This window comes from Ambystoma mexicanum, chromosome 1q (genome assembly GCF_040938575.1).
Source record: "Ambystoma mexicanum isolate Mex_15411 chromosome 1q, UKY_AmexF1_1, whole genome shotgun sequence".
NCBI lineage: Eukaryota > Metazoa > Chordata > Amphibia > Caudata > Ambystomatidae > Ambystoma > Ambystoma mexicanum.
In genome coordinates, this window is record NC_090922.1 from 817,379,829 (window position 1) to 817,398,100 (window position 18,272).

Consider the following 18,272-nt stretch of genomic DNA (forward strand, 5'->3'; position numbering starts at 1 on the left):
GTGATCGTGCAGGTGCACATAATATGCCAAACCATAAGCAACCACCTTTTGTGACATTTTGGTCTTTGTTTTTCTTCCTCTAAGACTATGCCAGCTTCCAAATTTCTCATTTTTAATACAATTTGTCAAAATTCTTTAGATTCACAAGTGCAAAATCTCTTTGATAATATCGATAAGGAGCCTTCTGATCACAGGTCCATTTTTAGGATCCTGTAAAAAAGTGTGAATATCAACATCTCTTCTGACAAGAGTAGGATAAGCTTGAAGTATAAATACAAAAACAGCAAACAGAAGCCTATGCACATCATTGTCAGTGAAAACAATAGAAGTTAACCTTCTTAGAACAAGTATGCACCATGAAATGAATCTGGACACCGAGCTCAATTCCAATTTCTGATCAAGAACTGACATTTAGGCATAGTTCTGATGTTTCAATGTATCTCTAAAGTTCATTTTTCAGAGTTCCTAAGGCTCTCAGCAAGAGTTTGCACTCCTGTTAAAATATCTATAAGTAGTGTCCGTTTGAACCTTAGTCCAAATGCAAAATCTGCATTATCAGCCAGTCACCTTATTGCCCTTCTTCTTTGTCATCTATCGAGTTTGCACAAACTGAAGTTCTTCTTCTCGTCTTGCTTCTGGATCGTCAACGGTGGGTTGGTGGAAGGTTTTCTACTTTATATGCCTTTATATCACCCAAGTGAACCCAAGTTCATCTTCCTTGGAGCTTTACAGCTGAGGGGTTATATTTTCAACACAAAAGGGGCCATGTAAACGTGGCTCATGCCACTCCCGGGTAAAGTTCTTTATTAAAATCCAATCTCCAATAAATAGCTTGGATGCTGATAAAGGTTCACGTGATCAGGTTGTTGAATTGTCTTCATCTGTGTTCTAAGACCGACCCCTGTGATGCTTCAGTTGATCTGAAATGGGAGAGATTCCACAGGTCATCTATGTCAAATAATCATGCAGTTCATCACTTAAATTCTTAGCTACGCTCTGGGCATCCCTTCTACTTCTAGACAGAGGTGTAAGAGGCATTCTCATTCGCCGTCCTGTCACTAGTTCATGAGGAGTGAGGTGGTGGTCTGATCTTGGCTGATTACAAAGGGCATATAAAGCTAAGGGTAGGCAATATAGCCATCCCTTCTTCAATGTAAATTTAATCTTGGCAATCCTTTCTTTTGCTTGCCGGTGATAAGCAGAAGAAAACTTGTGTTAATAAGAGCCCTATCTTTTCAAACACCTCATTAACAAAATGTGGCCCATTGTTGAATATCAGCACTTCACACACACCACACCTTGGAAAGACTTCTCGCACTAAAATCTTTGCTGTGCAAGTGGCATCAGGGTGTGTACATGGACCTGCCTCGATCGACCTAGAAAAGGGACACACCACCACTAATAGATACTGATATCCATTACACACCTGCAGCATATCAACATAGTCGATATGTAAATGCTGAAACGACCAGTCAGTCAAGGTATTACCCCTCTAATTGTCCTCAGTTTATGCCCAGCAGTACCCTTTTGACACACAAAGCAGTTCACCATAAAGAATGCAACGTGTTCTAACAAATTTGGAATTAACTAGTCTTCTGCAATCATTGCAGCAAGACTCTCCCTAGTTACATGCGTGGGATAATGCAGTTGTTCAAGCGCTACATTCAGAAATGCTACCAGCATCAACAGATTTCCAGTGCTATCTTGTCACCATAATGCTTCTGTGGGGGATAAAGAACACCCCCTTTGCTTCCACAGTTCCTGCTCTTCCTGCGGTGTGCTTCCTTGAATCTCCATTCATTGAGTCATTGACAATTTATGAAACCCATCTTGTATTACCATGGTTGTGACTACCTTTTCTTTATCATTCGGAGTATGAAAACTCGAAATATCATGAGGATATGCAACCCTTTTGGCTTCTACATATGTGGCTTTGTTCCCGCCAGAAATAAAATGTGTTTGCTTAGTGTGAGCTGCGCACTTAACGACCACTATGGCCACTGGGAGCTGTAGTGCCTTAATAAGCCTGTACACTAAGGATGCGTGATGTACTGGAGTGCCATCCGCACAGAGCTTGCCCCTCCTTTTCCAACGTGCTAGCCCTGCGTGTACGGTTGAGGTCACATAGGCGGAGTCACTGTATATCATCACTTCCTGCCCTTCGTGTTTCTCAAGCGCAACAATACGCGCTACCAATTCTGCTGCTTGCGCTGAAAAGTGAGATGGTGGCCTGGCACTTGCTATAGCTTAAAATTCTCATTTAATCTGTGTCTCATTACCGCTATGCCTGAATGCCTCTGCCCACTAGTCTGATCAATTTTCAAAGAACCATCAATAAAGAGAATCTCTGCTCCTGCTAAAGCATTTTCCTTCACTCTGGCTATATCATCATAAAATTCAACATAATTAGCACAGTCATGCATATGATCGACATCTGTTATTGGCTCAGCTACAAACGTAGCAGGATACTATTTTACATCTTACCATTTTAATCGTTGGGTTCAAAATCAATACTTCATAGGCTGAGCTCTTTGAGATGTCAATGAACCTTTGGGTTTTTCTAAAATGGCAAACAGAGCATGCTCCACGAAGAGAGTCATAGAGCAGTCCATCGCCATACTTGAAGACTTCTCAATTGTAGATGTGGCAGCTGCCAATGACTGTTCGCAAGGAAAGTGTCCTTTCATAACTGGGTCCAAAATCCCACTGAAATATGCTAAAGGCTTGTACCCCAATGTGGTCCTCTGTGTAAGCACTGCTGTAATGACTGTCACATTCATGTTCAAAAAAAGATAAAATTCCTCGGCAAAATTGGGAATTTCTAAAACAGGGGCTGTACAGATTGCTTTTTTCAACTCCTCAAACCCCTCCCCCATTTCCTCAGTCCATTCTATCTTTATCTTATTCACGTGTGCTTTCTTTAAAGCTTACAAAAGGGGTCTCATATATGAACTGTAATCAGACACCCAGGCACTAACATAGTTGCATGCCCCAGAGACTTTTACATTTGTTTCACTGTATTTGGCTTTGCGATTTTCATAATTGCCTCATCCCATTCAGGTGTCACCTTCTGTCCTTCATGTGAAATCAATTGCCCTATGTATAACACCTCTTCTTGGCAATATTGTAACTTCTCCTTGCCTACCTTGTATCGCTTATCTGCTAAAATAGTTATCAACTGAATAGAATCTTGTCTGCACTCATCTTCTGCGGTGGTACAAATTAAAATGTCATCTACGTAATGTATCACTGTACTCTTAAGATCAATATTGCCTAGATCCATAGGTAGGCCTCTGTTAAATATTTATGGGGACTCACAGTACCCCTGGGGCAAACGAGTATGTTTCAGTCGAGTTTGGCAGAATGTAAAAGAAGTCAAGTCGCGAGTCTTTGTGCAGCAGTATCGAGAAAAACACATTCTTTAAATAGATCACCGTGAAATATCAAGCTTCCACTGGAATAGTACATAGTATCATTGTCGGATTAGGAACTAAAGGAAACTCTGCCTCTACAATCTGGTTAATTGGTCTCATATCTTGTATAAATCTCCCCAACCCTTCTTTACATTTTTTTATCGGATACACAGCGGTATTATACAACGATTCTGATGTCACCAGAATACCTTGCTTCTTCAGTGCTGAGATAGTCTGAAATATACCCTCATCAGCCTCTCTAGACATGGGGTACTGTCTTGCTTGAGGTAAAATCGCCCCTGGCTTCAGTTTTATTTTGACTTCACCTATTCCCTTCAATAGGCCTACGTCATAAGGGCCTTTGGTCCAAAGGACACTTGGTAGTTTTTCCAAGTCTTCCTGAAAAAATTCTAGACGCTGAAGCATTATCGCCATTCGCTGTGGGACTTCCCTCTTTTCTATTCTTATTCAATATGTGATGCTCATAAAGAACATCACTTCATCGTCTGATCAATCTTCCCTAAACATGTCGTCATCAGTGATGTCAGTCAATCTGTACCCTCCCTCGAGAGCTGTTAATGATCTCCATGGTCTACCCTCATCATCCATTCCTTCAAGCATAGCTATTTCCCTTTGTAATATTGCTGCTTCTAATTCTATAGGGATAGTGTGTCCCCCCCTCTTCGTCCATAGGTATTTGTGGTCTGAACAAGAACTCATCAGATATTCTCACAATTTCCCCCACTAAGCCAGGTAGCCATGTCCATAGGATGCTCACCCCATACAGAAAAACTTCTGGATCTACCGGATCACCTCGCAGAGTCACTTTCTCTGTAAATGTCAGTTTAAATGTGCCAACGTTTAAATAGTGTATTCCTGGAGTGGAGCATACTATCCCTTGATCAGTAAATGAAGTTTTCATGTTAAGTTTTGTCATCAAATCTCTTCCAAAAATGTTAACTGGTGTCTGTCGTGAGTATAACAAATGAACAGACATGTCACACTCTCCTATAGAGACTGGAAATTTGTCAGTAAAAGGAACTCAGCTTGTAGCTCCAGAGAACCCTTGAACATTCATGGCAATTCTCAACATTGGATATGTTCCCTCTCCTATACATGAACGAGTAGCCCAAGTGTTTAACAGAAAAGAAAAGGATTTGCCTCCTATCGTCACATCGATCCTTGGTTCCTCTTGGGGGTCTGGCATCACGTATACTACTGAACACATCAGTTCACCCTGTGGGCTGTCCTATTGTGGGTAATGGCTCATCCCCATCTCTGTGAAAGGATTTCCTCCTACCACAATGACATCTCCTATCTTGGGTGTCAGCATTTGTCCTGTATTTGCATACTGCTGTGTTTGCATGGGGGCTTGTTTTGCGACTGCCCTTGTGGTGGATTCATTTGCTCTCGCTTTGGCTGTTGTACCTGCTGTACTTGTGGCGCTTGTGTCTTATATACTGTGTGATCTTGGTCAATCCCTTCCCTAGTTTGTGTGCTATATGGTGGAGGATACGCTGTCCCCTCCTCTTGAGAATTGGATGTTCTTTACATTCCCTTGGCTCACATATATGCGTGCAATGTGCCCTGTCATCCCATAAGGCCAACATACTGGGGGTGCTCGCCTAACAAGTCCTCCCTGGGTGCTCTGGTTCTCATTCTGTGTATTTTGAATCCCACCACGATTTATTTCGGGAATTCTCCTCTTCCTCTATAACCCATACCTCTGCCTCGTGGAATGAACCCATATCCACCTTAGTCCACCGGGGGCTGATTATTCGCCTGCAATGTACCCATTGCTTCCTGTATTCCCAATCCGTCTCTGCTTGTCACTACCGCCCCTTCTATGGTGTAGTTTGACAATTTCTTCTGAACTAACTTGGCTTTCTCGATTTTCCTAGCCTCATCTTGCTTTCTATTTTTCTCCTGCAATAGCAGACAGTGATGCACTATCGTCAACTGTATCTACGGTCATGGTTTTGCGTCCATCCCCACCTGTTTCTTTATTTGCCTCTGTACTGGCTCAGGCAGCCCCTGACCTAAAATGTGGTAAAATAATGCCACTGCTTTATCCCACGGCTCTCGAGTTTCAAGCTGCCATTTCTCTTGAGTATCCTGAATGTAAGCAGCAGGGTCTTTATCTTCCTTCATCTTACATGTCATAATTGCACCCATATCTGATGTATCGGGATATTGCACCCTGAGAGCCCTCCACACATCTGCACTACAATTATTAAACGGCGCTCCTTCAAGCACTGTTTTTTTTGCTGTTACACTTGGATACCCCGCTCTCCTCCATATGTCATCCGTTCTCTCCCCAAGAATAGCTGCCAGGACACCCTTAATGTCCCCTATGGCCAGCATGTTTCCTCCTGTCATTTTTTCTAACTCGTATATCCATTTCCCAGCGCACGAAGTCAAACTCAGGAGCTTACACCTTAAGTTATCCTTATCCATCAGCAGCCATGGAATATACTGTAGCCTTGCTCCTCCTTTTTCCAATATGGGAAACTGCATGAACCCCAACCCTGAGTCAATTCCCATCGTTAGTCTATCCATGGCGGGGACGATTATCCCTGACCGTCTCCTTGCTGGTAGTGACCTTAATCTACTTACATATGGCAGCAATTCTCCCTCTCTCACTATGTGATTGTCCTCTGGAATGTTCTGGATATGGTGCGGGTTCTGGCGTCCTATCCTTAGGTAATTGCACATCCAACCATCTTACTTCTTTATCTAATTGCAAGCTTCCTTCGGGTGCACATGTGCCCCCTCCTCCTGCTTCGAGGATGGACTCCCTTTCCTCATCTGACATGTCTTGTCCCCAAGAAGTGTGACTATCCTCCCCTTGAGCTTTGGCTAGGTTCAGTCTGCTTCAACACAATGCTTCATGTTCGAGACAGAACAGATTTTGTTCTTCCCTTCATAACTGAAATGCTAGGGATTTATTCCTCCTCCCTCGACTTTCATACTTGCTACCTTCTTTTAATTCTTGATAGGCCTTATCGATCCTATCTCCAATGCTTCCTATATCAAAGTTTTCTTCTTCCAATACTACTCTAGATGCCCCTGACATTGCTTTCTTTATCGGAAGGAACTTGTCTGTCCTATCCCATCGTATTGCTGGGCTTGGCCTCACTGGTTCTTTACGAACAACACTGGCATCAAGACCCTGCTGTCTTCACCCTTGTCTTATTCCTTCATCCAATTCTCTTTGTTTTCTCGCCTCCCATCTAATTCTGTCTTCCTCTTCCCTTCGCTCTTCCCTCCTTACTCCTTCGCTTCTTTCCTCTTGTTCCCTTCACCTCTCTATTCTTTTGTCCCTTAATTTCTGCGCTTCGTCCTCTTCTCTCTTCCTTTCTCTTCTATGCCTGTCTTCCATTGCTCTCTGCCTATTGTCATCCTTTTTCTGTTGCTGATACATCTGTTTGCGTCTCCCCCTGTTCTTTCTTTTCTGGTCATCCATCTTTTCTCTCTTTCCTTGTCACTTCTATCTTGCTCGTCCTTATCTTCTCTTTGCCTAACTTCCTCACTGCTTTTCCCATCAATTTTAAGTAATATCTGTCCACCCATCCATTCATTCTGCAAGAGTGCTATCTCATCAGCTTTATCCTTCTCTCCTTTCTATCTCTTAATTTCTCTTTCTATTGATATATTTGATTGCTCACTCCTTTCCTCGTTGTCTTGCATGATTTTACAGATCTCTTCTTTTCTCTTATTCTCCACTGGAATATCATCACTGCTATGAGCGTGTGGCTTGTATATTGGATTGCTATACCCTGTCGCTGCTTTCAATTCCTTTAAAGGATGCAACCCTATGTCTTCCATACTAACTTCTTTTACTTCAAGCTAGTTAAGGGGAGCTGAGGTCTCAACATCTTCCTCCTTTCGCTGATTAAGCATCCACTCTTCAGTTGGCGGATTCTCTCTCTCTTCCTGGTACATTTTCTAGAGCTCTAGAATAGCTAAACTTTTCTCTAATTTCTTCCCCGTGTATGCAGCGTGCAAGTATGTGGTCATGTGTTGCAATACTGCTTTTGACAGTGATCCACCTTGTGGCCATGGCATGAACATTTTATCTGCTATGCCTTTCACCCACTCCAGACTATACTGTTTGAGCTTGGGCATGTGCTTTGGCAGTGTCTTCCATAAGTGCATAAGAGGAGTGTCTCCCATTGTGACAAGTCTTAATTGACTGTGAATACTTACAAGATTTATTAAAATAACCTTTAAATTACCTTCTTTTCAACACTTTAAAACAACAAATATGAGCGTGCTCCATCAATCGCCGCTCAAGCCTCTAATTTCTCAATTAGCTATTTCTACTTCTGGATTCATACTAACTCCTTCACTAGGTAGTTACTATAGCTCCTCAACTTTTCTCTAAAATGTCTCAATTTCTAACGATCTTCAATATTCTTACTCAATAAACAAACAGACAAACAGGTTGACTTTGCACATTTATAAACATTATAATCACACTTTGTCCTTTCTCACGACTTTTCTTATACCCTGTATAGGGTTTGAGACGTCCCCTTACACAGACCTGTCCATGCGTTACCCTGTTTGGATTTGAGATGTCTCCTTCTGAAACTCTCTTGAATTTAGGACTCTAGGCTGATCTCTTCTTTACAAAATATTTCCCGTTTACTCAAAAACTATCACAATCCCATCCCCTTAATTTGCCATTCCCCTTCGTCTACTCACCATTCGTTTGTTAATTGACTTGAGGCCTTTGGTATTGATTCCTCCTCCAATTGACCACTTGGCCTTCCATCCGCAGAGCACCCATGGAAACGGGCAGGGATTTCGTCAAAGGGGGACCTGCCTATGTCTCAGTTCTTCTTTTAAGATTATTTCTATTCAGCCACAACCTTCCAGCTAGATGGCAGAGGATACTCGATCGTCCAAAAGACAGGGGACAAACTAGTTTGGGTCTTTTAACCATCCACAATGTACCACGTGAGCGTTAGAGCTCTTTAGATAGCACACATGCAATGGATGGGTTGCAGAATAACTCTGACACAAAATAATTGAACCAACTCAGGAAGATGGCAAAACGTTTCTGTTTTAATATCAATTGTCTAAAACAGGGAGTTACAAAGGACATCAACGGATGTTCACTCAAGTCTCTCATACATTTCCTAAAAAATCACAGTTATATAGTAACATACGTGACGTCACACTACGTGGCAAATAAGAAAAACATACGAAGGATTGTGATACGCTCAAGGGGAACATCTAAGTATACTTTCTATAGTGGGTGGGATTGTGACTGGGTGTCTACTGTCAGGTGGACAACTTGTGCCCACCTCTAGTGCAAGTTATCTTCAACATCATTAAGTACACAGTATATCATTGGCTCTTAAACTATAAGGCCCTTCGTTATATGGCCCTCTACAATTAGTTGGCACGCTCGTGCCATATCTGGAACATTCGATTCACTTAGCAGCACGTAAGCTCATAACCAGGTACCAGGAGGTAGACATGACTTTTTAAATTTTATTTGATATATTAAGTGTTATGGTTCAGACGAAAGTATAAACCTTTCACTTCATACAAAAACATAAAGAAAAAAAGGAAAATCAAGTTAACATTTTCATGCAAAACAAACATTGAAGTGTTAAAACAATTTTCATAAAATAATTTACATAAAACGTCACTTGAAGGAAAAGCAGGAAAGTCAGTCAGTGTCCTTCATTGTAACTCCATCCTTTGTTTACTATCTGATCAAGAAAACCAGTTAAAGACAGTATCTGAGTCTGGCCCTGGCCAGTCATCAGGCTAGACCACACAAATTAATTAACATTTTTCATTCCCAAGTGTTTATCCCTTTCTTTTTGCAGAGCCGGGAAATCTGCTACCAGATGCTTAATAGTTTCTTTAGTAGCCAAGTTCTTACAAAATCTGCAGCTCTGGTCAGTCGTGCCCAGCCCCCATTAACACATCCTTTCCAAAGTCGGAATTTGGTTTAAACTGAAGCGTAGGTAGTTACTCCTATGTTTAGGACAAGGGAAGATGCAGACTTACTTCGGGAGCACCTCTTCTTTTGTGAGGAATTTGCTGTATTTAGCATACAAACTGTAAGTCCCCACAGGTTCTGAGGAGATCACCCAATCATGTTTGTGTACTTTGTTCTTAACAGTGCCACCGTTATGATAAAGCTCTCCGTTGGATGACCCTATCAGGGTAAGAAGTTCGGTCATTTCTTCCTTGAATTTTGGGATCGTGGCCCCCTATGCTCTAGTTTGCTCCGCACCCCAGCTCTGATAAACAAACGTAGCAGGAGGATTTAGCAGTTTGGTGTATTCTGTCATTTTTCTCCATTTGGCTCTTGTCCCCAGTGAGATCAACCCAAACTCTTGCCTTATGACAGCATTTGGAATGGACATATACGGGCCTAGTGTTTTCTTAAACAGCATTCCCTGAATGGTGTTAAGGAAGTCCCCCAGTTCAAAGAGACAGGAATCCAAACTGTGAAGTAAGGTAGGCTCCACAGTGGAGAGATAGTATTGAAGAAGAGGGTTTAAACAGAAGTGACACAATTGCGTGTAAACCATCTTCATTTTTGCCAACAGTGGTATAGTCTTGCCCCTAACTAGGAGAGTCTTGCTCCCCTTGGAATGTGTGTTGGTGACATGGTACCCAAGATACTTAATAGATTCCACTTTTACTAGGGGGTTTCCACCCACCTTCCATATCATAATTTTCTCGGGGCTCTCTTATTCATAAAAAGAATGACCTTCAACTTGTGGCCATTTACTCTGAGGTTGTTCTCTACCGCATATTCAAAGAACAGTGTAAGATTCCTCTTGAGCCCCATCACTGTCAGATCGAACAAGACCATGTCATCAGCAAATATGTCTAATGACACTGAGCCCAGCTTCACATGAGTAGTAGTTCCCCCCTCCCACACACAAGGTAAGTCAGAAGGGTAGAGGTTGAAGAGGGTGGGGGCCTCTACGCATCCTTGCCGCAAACCAACGTTCGTAGCAATGGAGTCTGTCATGACTCCCTCCCCCGTCAACCTCACTCTGACCGTCACATCTGTATGCAGCAAAGCCAGCAGCTGCACCAGCGTTAAAGGGAAATCCATACCCAACAGTTTCATCCAGAGTCTTGTTCTACAAACTGTACCAAAGGCACTGGAGAGGTCTATCAATGCCATGTAGACCATCCCTACCTTAGATTTTTTAACTGCTGTTAGAAGATGAGACATAGCAAAGGCATTCAAGGAAGTTCCCATGATGGTGCGAAACCCAATCTGGAACTGAGAATACAAGCCCTTTTATGTTATGTGTCCCTTAAGCTCTCTTAATTAAAGAGTTCCCAAATTCTTGCTGGAACAGTCCAGCCAGGCTATTGGTCTAAAGTTGTTCAGTTTCCCCCTATTCTTCTGTTTGTTTATGGGGATTATTAGGGATTTGTTTCATGTATCAGGGACTGTGAGAGTTTTACTCACACAAATGAACAAGTCGCTCAGAGGGTCAGCCCATACTTCTGGGTTGGATTTAATCAATGCTGGTGGTATATTATCAGCCCCTGAATGCTTGGGCCTATCAATGCCCACAAGATATCCTCAGTCTGCCACTGCAAGACCCCCTGTGCAAGACCATTATGTGTGGATTAGAAAGATTCTACTCTTCAGGGGGCTTAGCATATTTCTTAGTGATGTAAGCTTCCCATTCCTGGCCAGTGATGTTACACTCTAGGGAATTGTGAGCATCTTTCATTACACCCCCCAAGACTTTCCAGAAGTTGGCTGTATTATTCTAGATAAGAGTCTTGATCAACATTTGATTGTGATCGATCAATCTTTCCCTGCCTGTTGTCTAAGCGCAATTTTGTGAAGGCCCACTATTCTTTCTTTTCTACCCTAATGGTTGGGTTATCAGGAACTGTTTTAAATAGGGTTGTAATGACTGACCTCTTTGCCTGTTTCGCTAGTGTAACTTTGACATCAAAGGGACGGTTATATTCTTTCCCTCCGACAATTTGACCCCTATTGGTTAGAGTCTTTAGACAATTCAACAAGGTAAAAGTATAGTTATTAACCTTCAAACACTGTCTTCCCAACTCGATTTTTGACAACACCTTTTCCCACAAAATATTGAAAGTCCTGTATGAACTTGCATTCCATTTTACCATCCTCCCTCACTCTGTCCAGTGAAATCAAAGCAGTTTCATGTTGTATATGGTTAACTATCAATGGGAGTCTGATTGCCATACTTAAGGGGAGATGGTCACTACCATGACCGTTCCCTTTTGCTGTTGGATCACAGAGATGTCCCGGATACTCAGCGACAAGTGATCAATCCATGTCCTTTTCTCCCCCCGACTCCATGTATAGAAGCCCTCACTTCTTGGTCCACTGGTAAGCAAATCTGAAGGTCCCATTGCTCTAGGTAGTTGTTCCATGCCACACCCTGTTGTACAGAGTGAGTGGGGCGTATTGCAAGTTTTGCCACCCCCCCTGCTCTATGGTATTGCACAGGCAAAGTTGAATTCCCCCCCACCACTATAAGCTCTTTGTCTCCCCTCCCTGGCAAATCCGTAAGCAATGTTTCTAGTGCCTGATGAAGTTCTGCCATGTTGGTATTTGAATGGTTAAAATAGAGGTTGACAATTAGACATGACTTTACCTCCCCACCCAGTTAGCCCAACGTCTCATCACCCATGTCTTCTTCCATGAATATTGTCTTTGAACTTGGCCTTGCAGTGTTTTCGTGTCTCTGGAAATATAAGGGAGTGCCAGCATGCACTATCATAGTTCTGAAAATCCATGCCCAACTCTATTTCCATCCTTGGCTCATGTGACAGGAGACCACAATTCGGACCATTTTGCAGTCTTTAAATGTGTTAATTGAATGACCTGTGGCACACTTGTGTTCTTTTTTTACAACTTAACAAGGGATGATTCAGTTTCACATATTTGCCACCTTCGAGAATAGATGACCAGTCTAGGCTGCCTTTAGCCTTGACAACAGGCCAAGCAACGTCACCATTCAAGTCAGCAATCTCAGCTAATTCATTGCTGTGACATAGTTCGCGCCCTTTCCTCTTCATGGGTCTGAGCTTACTAATTCATGACACTGATGTCTAGTTTCTATACAATGGTGGCTCCACCTGCAGTCTATTCACTATGCATAGCCAACTTCTGAGATCACATAATCTACTTGCGTTGCTGCATCTGTACAGTTATTAAAAGGATTGCATTTTCTGTAGTGCATCACACACACATGCAATCTTCATTTCGCACATGAAAGTTTACTCGATTCTTAACTTCATCCGTCCATACATTCTCTTCAGCCAGTCTTCTTAGTGCATCATGCTTTTCTCTTGTGTCATCATTAGTCCCTCTTTCGCTCTTTGTTATATTCCTTCGAGGGGTTCCTCCTTTAGATTATCATCTCTTCGGGAATACATTTGATAAGGCTTTCTCTGTGGTATGGTCACAACTGCTGGTGTCAGGCATGGCAAGATCTCAGGCTCCCAACATACCGGAAGTAGGGGGGCGGGACTTCCTGCAGAGGCATTCAGCTGCTCATCTACAACATCACTTCCACATTTCTCAATTGTATCATTTTTCAGAACTTCATACATCAACTAATAATCAAAATAATACAACAACACAGATTAATATCTGCTGTGATCACCTTCCCTTCTCCCTATAATCATTTATAGTAAGATGTGTTCTTTTTTTGCCTCCAATTATATTATCCCGTACAGAATTTAAGACGATACCTTCCACGGTCCTGACCGTGTGTATTCTCCCTCTTAATATTCAGACTGGAATTTGAGGCGCCTTCTTCTATTTCTCTTGAAATAGGATTACCTAGGCATTCTTTTATCCACACAAAATATTCCCATTACCCATGATTTTCATAAAATAGTGCAATCCCACACCTTTATATTGCCATTTCCCTTAGTCTACTTACATCCGTTTAATCGACTCGAGGCCTTTGGTATCTACTCCTCCTCCAATATGACCACTTCACTTTCCATCCGGGGAGCACATAAAGGAATTCGAGCATGGATTTCTTCAAAGAGGGGCCTGCCCATCGTCTCGATTTCACTTGCAAGTTTATTTCTATTGGCCTCTCTCCACCAGAACTCCACGATCTTCCAGCTAATGGTGGAGGATGCCCGATCGGCCAAAACTCTGAAGTCAAACTAGTTAAGATCTGAAACCATCTGCACCACTACCAGATGAGCATATGGCCCTTGGAACGTGCATCTGTTACTGGATGGGATTACACCAGAATAATTCTGAGTCCAAATAACCGGACAAACTGAAGAAGATGGCAAGTTTCTGTTTCATTAGAAATTATCTAAAACAGGGAGTTTACAACGAACATCAACGGATGTACGCTCATTCCACGCAATTTCCACGGCAAATACAATGATATACTTCTTTATGTGCCAGAATGACGTCATGCTACATGGCGATAGTGAAAAACCTATCAAGGGTTGGGATTGGTTAAGGGACACATCTAGATATACAATTATGTAGGAGCTCTGTCTATTATTGACTGTCCGATATGAGGTGGACAACTCATGATTACCTCTTCATACGTGTCATTTAAGAAAATCAGTTACACAGTGTTTCATTGGTTTCTTAAGCAATAAAGTCCTCGTTATATGGGCTAACACAATTGGTTTGGCACGCTTGTGCCATGTCTGGAACATTCGGTTCAATTAGCAGCATGTAAGCCAAGACCCAGGAGCAAATAGATTGGACATGAGACTGCCCTAGCACCCAATTAGCCCAACATCTCTCTTCACCCATGGCTTATGCCATGAAATTCTCTTTGTACTTGGCCTTAAAGAGTATTACTGTCCTGGGAATGCAATTGGAGTGAGGGCACCCGCTATCGTGTCTGGAACCCCAAGTTCAAGCGAAATTTCCTTCCTCAACTCACGTGACAAGAGACCACGATTCTGTTCATTCTGCAACCTTTTAAATGTTTTAATTGAATTGAGACTTGGCATCTTTTCTGTTCTTTCTTGCACCTTAACATGAGAGGATTCATTTTCCGCACACACACTCCTCTTCAGCGTCGATAGCTGACCTCGACTTCTCAGTTCTTGACTTCAGGCCAGACAACCTCCCAACGAAGCTACAACAACCTGCTATTCCACTGCGACACAGCCTTTCATTATTTCATCATGATTCTTTGGCTTACTATTTCATGATACCAATGACCAGTTTCTGTACAATGGCGGCTCTGCCTGCATTATATTCACTACTTATAGCTAGCCTATACGATGACTTGATCTATCTTGCGTTTCAGCATATGTACATTCTTTAACTTTTGATTTGTGCAACACTTTTTACTGTGCAATGTTCTTCTTTTACACTTTAGGGATCACTTGATTCTTTACTTCGTCAATTATTTTCTTGGATCCATACATAATCTTCATTCAGAATGTCAAGACATTATGCAACCTTTCTTATGATGTCATCAGTCCGTTTTCTTAGCTCGTTCTTATATTCCTTCAGGGAGTTCCTCCTGCAGGCTATCATCAACTCAAGGATACAATCGATATGGTCGTCTTAAGGGATACCGTTTTCCAAATACTTGCTGCAATATTGGTACAATAGCTGGTGTTAGACAGGGCACGGTCTCATGTCTCCAGTACAGGGGAGGTAAGGAGGTAGGATCTCCTGTGGATGTGTATGTCTGCTCCTCTACAAGACTGGTCTAGGCATTGTAGGACTGCTGGCAGCCATTCATGGTGTTCGTCTGTGCTTGTTCCGTAGAGCAGGATATCATCACTGATGTTTGTGGTACCTGCTCGGCCATCCAATACACGTCGTATTTTGTTTTGGAAAACTTCAGCAGCTGGTGATATCCCAAAGTTATTCTGTTGTATCTCCTGAGTCCCAGGTAGGAAGAGAAGGTTGTTATGTAGTGTGACGCGCGGGTCAGGCGTATCTGATAACCCGGAGTGTAGATCTAACTTACTGAAGATCTTCGCCCCTGTGAGATCTACAATCAGCTCATCTATTGTCGGTGTTACATGTGTTTCCCGGCCTATAGCCACGTTTGGCAAACGCATGTCGATGCAGATCCTCACTAAGTTGGGTTGACGTGGTTTTTGTGCTATGACCATGGGCGATACCCATGGTGTTGGTCTGGATGTCTTTTCGATAATCCATTGTTGCTCTAGCTTTTCTAGTTCCTCTCGACTGCTTCCCGCATTTGGAAGGGAACTCTGAGGTGTCTCACAGCTTTGGGCTCAATTGTAGGGTCGATGTGTAGCTTCACTGTTGTTCCTTTGAGGCATCCGATTCCTTGGAATACTTTGCTATGCTTTTTTATGATTTCATCAGTGGTGTTGATGCTGAACGCAAAATGAACTAATTTCAGACTTTCTGCTTCTTCGGCAGCTGACTAGCATCTCCAGACCTGCGTCCACTATATATACTCCTGCTCAACATGTTGTTCCGTTGTATGTTAGGATGGAGCTGAAAGATCCTGTTATGGGTAGTGGCTTTTTTTACATTCATACGCAAATAGTTGTATCGGCTTACTTCGGAGTTGTGGGCTTGGTTCGATGTTCTTGAACTCTCGCCGGGGTATGACGTTTACCATTGCTCTGGTGTCTGCAACTTTGGTGGGTACCCCATCTGCTATGATGATTCATGGGGGTCATTTTGATATTTCCTTATTCTGATGGCTCCTCCCTGGCTTGATTGCGGAGATCATGTGGACCCGTTCACTGTTCTTTTTATGTCTCCTGCTGTGTCTTTTTGTGACTGTCTCTTCCTCTGAAGAGTCCTCGGTGTCGCTACTGCTGGGTGATCACCAAGCAGCAGTGATGGCACTTGCTTTGTCTTTTCCTTTTCACCAGGGGTTTGGTACTTCTGGTTGGTCAGTTCCTTTCGGAGGGGCGGGGGATTGAGGCACACCACTTTGAAGTTGTTCATCCTCTTGCACTTTCTACAGGCAACCCCTAAGGCTGGACATGGCTCTCCCCTGCGCCCCTCCACACCGCTTGCAGGACACCCGGCGCGTTGGGGCTTGCCTTGCTGCAGTATTGGTGGGTCGTCTCCCTTCCCGTCTCCCTCTAACTGCAGCAATTTCTTCATCCTTCTGGACTTTGTCAAGTGGGAGTCATTACATGGCAGCTTCCATTACAGCTACTTGTTCATCTGTACGCTCTCTTAGTCTGCCCATGGCCAGGATGCGGTCCAATGGGATGTTTTTCTCCGACTGCACTGTCTTGTGTAATTTGTCTAATAACATTCCATTGATAATCTGCAGGCGGATGGCGACCTCTTCATCTGGGAATTTGCAGCCTAGCACTAGTTCTCTGGGTCAAGCGTGGAAGTCGATATTTTCTTTTGCTCTCTGGCTGGACATGCAGAACTGGAACCGATCAGAATCAGGGTTCAATTCCAGTTTAAATTTGTTGTTGAGCACCAGTTTTGCAGCATCATAGTTGTCCGTCATTCCTCTATTTTGTAGGGTGTTGAACAGCCGTAGCGCGAGGGCACCCAGGTTTAGAAAATAGTAGGGTGCATTGTCCTTTCTCCTCTGTTATCTCTCTGGCTTGTATGTTGAGCTCAAACAGTGTCATATCTGGTCGAACCCTGAGGCGTATGGGTCAAAAGGCCATAAATGTTGCTTGTGTGGCTTCTGGGTCTAGGCCTCCTAGTCCCACTGAGCTGTCTGTTGGGATGTTCTGAGTTCTTGCCATGTGTGGTGTGACTCTATTTTGTGTTATCTATGTTATAATCTTTTTCTCTTTTTTTTTCTTTCACCGTGGGGGAAGATGCGCCCCTTCTCCAATGCACTCTCAACTCTGTTTTGCCATGCGAATGGAGACAACGTTCCAGTGCCTAATACTGCCATTCCGCAGTTCTTTCTGGTTTGCTTATTTATTTTTTCTTCACCCCGTCTCATGGATGGTCCGTGAAGCTCTGACGGTCTGTTACCGGGCCCAGTGAAAATAGCAAGTGCCCACGCGGGTGCATCGTGTCTTCATCGCCAGTGTAATGCTTTGCGATGTGCCGACCTCCGGTGGGCGCCCCAGCGTCAGGATCGCACTTGTTCACTATGTGCCAGCCGGCACAGATAGTCACCAGGAATACCTTCCGGGGCTTCATGGCTTCATTTCCGCTCCTCGTACGGTGGCACGTGAGGCGGACTCCCCCTCGCCGACGTGACACGGGTGTCTACAAACATCACACATGCAACCAATAAAGAAACTAACCAACTCTCAAGAAGGTCTGATTATTACACTACAGACAGTCGTGCCATTGCCGCCGTGTCTCCAATCCCGGCTTCACCACTTGTGTGTGGGCTCCTGTGCACATTTTTTTATTTCACTGTGTCTTATCTACCAAAATTAAAGAAGTTTTTCAGTTCACACTGTAAAATATTGATAAGTCACATATAATAATAATAATAATAATAATAATAATAATAATAATAATAATATTTTAAATTGCGCCGCATAACGTTTGTTTCTTCTTGGCTTACTCATGGCAACTTCTTCGAATGTAACCTCCCTTGAGCCTATTGTCAAAGGCACATATCACTCACTACCCGTGATAGGACTACACGTCTTGTTCCCAAAGCTTTAAATTATAAAGGCGTACTGTGCATAGCATGGCATCAACACAATATGACTCGTGACGCTTACGCTAAAAACAAGTGTTCCCTACTTGTTGCTTGCAGAGATAGATTGAAAACAGAAACATTTGCAAACACATGAGACCAGTCAACATGCCTGCATTTCTGTTCATACAAAACAATGTTTAATACCATACAGAGCCGGCAGGTGGCAGACATAGCTTAGAAAAGCAATATGATTGCTTTTTCCTTGTAAACAACCTGGACCTTGTGC

General features: G+C 43.0%; 1 long non-coding RNA gene across 1 annotated transcript in view; it reads right to left on the reverse strand.

Moving 5' to 3' along the window:
* Window positions 1-375: 375 nt before the first annotated feature.
* Window positions 376-18,272, reverse strand: part of LOC138521881 (uncharacterized) — a 237,632-nt gene continuing 219,735 nt past the window's right edge. Inside the window, exon 3 of the long non-coding RNA XR_011283153.1 lies at window positions 376-920. This is a non-coding gene — a long non-coding RNA (uncharacterized lncRNA). The remainder of the gene's footprint in view (window positions 921-18,272) is intronic.